The sequence below is a fragment of the Hirundo rustica genome, chromosome 5 (genome assembly GCF_015227805.2).
Source record: "Hirundo rustica isolate bHirRus1 chromosome 5, bHirRus1.pri.v3, whole genome shotgun sequence".
Taxonomy (NCBI): domain Eukaryota; kingdom Metazoa; phylum Chordata; class Aves; order Passeriformes; family Hirundinidae; genus Hirundo; species Hirundo rustica.
In genome coordinates, this window is record NC_053454.1 from 70021582 (window position 1) to 70026381 (window position 4800).

At 36.4% G+C, this 4800-nt stretch overlaps 1 long non-coding RNA gene across 1 annotated transcript; it reads left to right on the forward strand.

The window, feature by feature from the left end:
* Positions 1–458: 458 nt before the first annotated feature.
* On the forward strand, positions 459–4283 carry LOC120753230 (uncharacterized). The gene is made up of 3 exons (XR_005701026.2): positions 459–522; positions 2632–2810; positions 4110–4283. It is a non-coding gene; the product is annotated as an uncharacterized LOC120753230 (long non-coding RNA).
* Positions 4284–4800: the final 517 nt, after the last annotated feature.

Here is a 4800-nt window from a genome sequence, read left to right on the forward strand (position 1 = left end):
TTTTGTTGTGGAGAGTGGGGTGAGAAAGCTCAAAAACTCTTTTTTTTAAAACCATAAAAGGTAATTTCAGTTTTGTACTCTTCAAACAGTCTATTCCATATGCACAAAATCTGTGAATACAAATGTGTTTCCATTGCTGAAACATGTTAAATGGCAGGTACATTAAAAACATAAGAAAGAAATCAATTTTCTGATATATTAAAATGGAAACAGTAGCAACTTCTTTATTTAAATAAAATGTAGTTGTCACTTAAGCAATAATAAGGGAGACTAGGTCTAATAATTTGTTATGTACCATTGTGTTAGCTTTAAATCAGAAATGAAGTCTCAATGATATGTGATGAAATAATTGTAGGTATGCGAAAGGTGGTTTTAACTCTGAAATAATTTGGTTGAATTTGGAAGCTGCTAACCAGCAGGGTGCAGTCTATTATACAAATGTTCTTTTTTTATATTTCAGGTGCTTTATTTCCTTCCTTTTTTTGCTGATAATCATGTTCTACTTCATTTGGAGAAGAATGGGTAAGGTCTTCAGTATCTTGTCTAATACCTGTTAATACTGATGGATACAAATGAGGGAAAACATTGTCAAAAACTGACTTGCACTTTAAAGATCAAAATGCTTTTAATTTATTTTTTGATAGTACACTGCATCAAGTTCTTATTTTTATTTTTCTTTGCTTGTTCTGACTAGTGCAGCTGCAAATTAATCCTTATCAAATTTTGAGTAGAAATAGAAAGTAAGTATACCTGAGCTTCAAAATAATTTCAGCAAAGGGAGAGTAAAACAACAAAAAGCACAATGCAGACATGAACTGAGCAGTGACTATAAAACCAGCGTTAACTGTAATAAAAAAACGTGTTCTCTTTCCCTGGTCTGCTTTTTATTTGTAATTTGTGTGTGTGGGCATGTGTTCATACAGACATGTCTTAAACCTGCTGCACTCAATTTAATATTCCTTTTCTCCCTTAGTGCAACCAAACATCAAAACAGTATTACGCTTTTGTCCTTTTTTAAATTCTAAATTCGAGTATACCCAAAAGTGATGGGGTTTTGTTGCTGTTTTGTGTCAATATTTTATTCATGCAAAGTGGTAAGTAGGTTAGTAGGTGTAACAAACTACTTAACTCCAAGTACCCACTGTCTTCTCTCTTACAAAATTGCCTTTATAGTTCAGGTTTAGTAGCCATAGTATAAGTGAAATACCAGCCTCTCTCTGTGACAAAAAAAAAAACAAACAAAAAAAAAGATCCCACAACAACAAGACAGTGAAATATATTTTAACTGGTTTTTGTTTATTTTTTTTGCTTGTGTATTTTGTTTTCCTGGAATTTTAAATCATGAGGCAAAAGCCTGTTCTTGAACTCTCTATCCCTCCCAAGCACTGCAGAGTCTTGTCAGAGAAACTGCATGCTGCATAATTACCAGAGAATAAATCCACTTAGTCTTTCTTCTCTGCCTTTAACCAGAATTTTGAAGTATGACAAAGAAAAAAGTGGAAAGAAGGGTATTTTCAAATCCTGTATCCCGCACCCAGTACCCTAGAATTTTTTGTGACGCTTATAACCATATCAGTATATTTCTTTTTGAATTCTTGTTGCTGAGTGAAAGCAATATGAATATAAATATAAAAATTCTCCATGCAAATCACAGGCCATCTTAGCTTTAGAGAAAAAGTAAAGTAGTCATTAGATAAAAGTGCTATCAAATGAGTGAAGTTGTCCTATAATGTTGTTATGTAAAAACTAACATTAATCCTTCACACCACTGGGCCAGTTTTTGGCTTCTTGGTTTTTTTTTCTTTAAGATTGTTATTAAAGTGTGAATTTCACGACTGAATTTCAAGTTGTGCCCAAACAACTATCATAAATATTGTCATATATCTCATTTAATCACTCTTGCTTCTTTCCTACATAAATATATTTAGTCACAAGAAAAAGAAAATAATTTCTTTGAAAATATGTAGTGAAATGTCAAACCGTATTTTTCACTGAAGTTTTACCAGTTTTCTGTGAAATAGATGCATATGGAAAACTAAAGTTTCTTGGTTTTGTTTTTGATTTATGTTGCAAGGCTTGCATGTAGAACAAAAATGTGTGAACCACGATGTATGAATAAGGTTTCTTAATTATTTTTTAAAGACATCTAGCTCTTTTTTATGCCTACACTATTTGGAGAAATAAATTAGGTTTAGTTTTGTTTTTTATTTATTTTATTGCAGTACACAGAAAAAAAAACTAAGCATGCCAACTTACTCTAGTTATATTCATTCTTCAACACCTGCAGCCTATCCCATATTTCAGCTAATTTGGTAAAGTTGGAAAATCAATTCTGCTTTACAAATACTAATGCTGTGATCATTATCTTTGCTCTTAGGGCTTACGTTTGAACACAACGTAATTCAGATTAATAATGCATATTTAATAAATGCTAACATAAGTACCAAGGAAGCACTTTGGTTTCCAAGCGAGTCTCAGCATATGGCTTTAATATCTAATCAATAATTAATTATAAGCTAGTTGACCCAATAGGCTCTTGCTACTTGCACATGTTAAAGAAGAAGGATTTGGTAAGCAGATTGGAGAACAAGAAAATGTAATTTATAATCTCTTTTTGCCCTTTCTCTTCAGTCAGACACAAGATTTATCTAGTGTTCAAGAACCCTTTCATCTGCATGCATAAAATTAAAAAGAGAGGAGAAATCTGGTCTGTGGGATGAAGCAAATAAATACAGGGCAACGTGTGCGTGACCCACGATCCAGTCGTGTCGAGTGGGGGACCTGGTGTGCCTTCAGTGGAAACAGCCTCTGTGAGTATTTGAGTGGCCAAAGATGCACAGGACACCCTAGGCCAGTGTTTGCTGGTGGTGCCACACATTGCACATCAGGTAGATGCAAGGACAATCCTTCCAAAGTCGTTAGGTCCATGTATTATGACTGAGGGGTGAATGTCTGCAAAAGCCGGTGCTGAACTGCTCCATGTAGTTTGTACAGGCTACACAAAGCACCAGGACTGGCAAAGAGCCCTAATAAGCCACTGACCATATAAACTATAAGATTGAAGCCTACCAGCTCGAGCCATGCCACAGTTCCAGAGCACCTCTGCAGGTGCCTTTTCTTGGCAGGCTGCAAAGCGCTGACTGGTGACCTGAGTGGAAATTGTTCTGCAGATCCAGAGCTGTCCCCATAGCTGGGACAGTATTCGACTTTGTGATCAGGACTCAGGAAGAGGAGCCAGAGAAAAGAGTTGGATTCATGTTTTAAGAAACTGCCAGAAATTGAAACAGTTAAAGTATTTAAACAATGAAGTGCACTGTATAATGGACTAAGTAAATACTTGTCACATGGGCTGCAAAATTGTTCCTGGTCAAGGCTGTGAATCACAGCTTTTCCTGACTTTGATGCTCTTCATACTTATTGTGTTACTATTTGCAGACTATTTTTTTCTGTATTTGTTCTATTTTGGGAGGGAGGAACCACTCTTCTTTCTCTTAACTCTTGAGCTGTATCTTCACTAGCTTATCACAGAAACAGAACTACACAGACACAGGTTATGACTTAGCTGACCTTAGCCCTATGGAGAAACTTTTGTGCACGAAGCATGTCAGCAATGAATCCGTATTCCTGTTAACTGTGCAGGGTTTTTTAATGACAGAAGTTCATTTCCTTATGAAAATGTTGCTGAGGAAAAAATGTGTTTTAGTACTCTCAGCAGTTCATACCCAAGGCATATACCCGGTCAGATTCTCTGATAGGGAAAAAAAAAGTGTTAATTACTGTTACTTTTAGATTATGCATATATATATATGTATGTATGTATGTATTACATATGAAAAACTGTTGCCAAAGAGTACTGCAAACAGGGAGGCAAAGAAAAATTCCTCCAGGAGGGTCAAATTTCAATTGATTTGATAGTCCAGCTGATGTTCAGATCCCATCTGAGGCATCCTGTGGAACTTTTCTCTCTGAGTTACCATCAGGCATAGGTAGATCATTGTAAGGTGTCTCTTCCTCTTGACAAGGATGGAAAACTTTCACAGAGCTTCACCACTCATGACTATGAAGATTTCTCTCAAGCTGAGGTTAATGCTCATGCATTTCATTTCTAGAAAATACATCTACAATCATGACAGAGAAGTGTATCCTCTTCCCCAATGAAGTTGTCCTCATTTCCAGCATGTGAAGTTTGGAAGCCTGATCCTCTGAGAAGCTGCAGTTCATGGCCCTTGGGCTGACAATGAGAATTTGGACACTTCTGCCTACTTTTGCCTAAGCCTGGAGCACCCGCTGCAATGATCTTAAGGTTTGAACGTTACAGGTATGACCACGCTTTCTTATAAGGGAAAATGACATTTCTTTTAAGCAGGTCACTGTTGCTAAACTCAGTTCCAATTTTAATACAGTTAGCTCCCATTGACTTCTTTTATTAGCAGCAATAATCCAGTGAGAAGAACTCAAAAAAATTGTTTGTGATCTTAAGAACCTTAAAGAACATTAAAGAAGACTTCTTACAGAGAAAAAGCAGATGCCTGCTGATATGGTGGGTTGGAATCCGATACATGAGCAGTATTAGCAAATGCCTTGAGTTTTACCCAATAGCTTAATTAGAAAGCACAATATTAATCTTAGATGGTGTTGTATCTGTGAATCCCAGTGAAGATTTCAGCTGATGTTGAATACCAGCCCGAGGTGGATTCCACCATGAAGGAAACCCTTATTCCCATGCTGGGCTTGTCAGGCCTGCCATTCAGACAGAGCAGAGCAGGTTTACCTCATTTGGTTTTCTGATTGCAAAGTTTG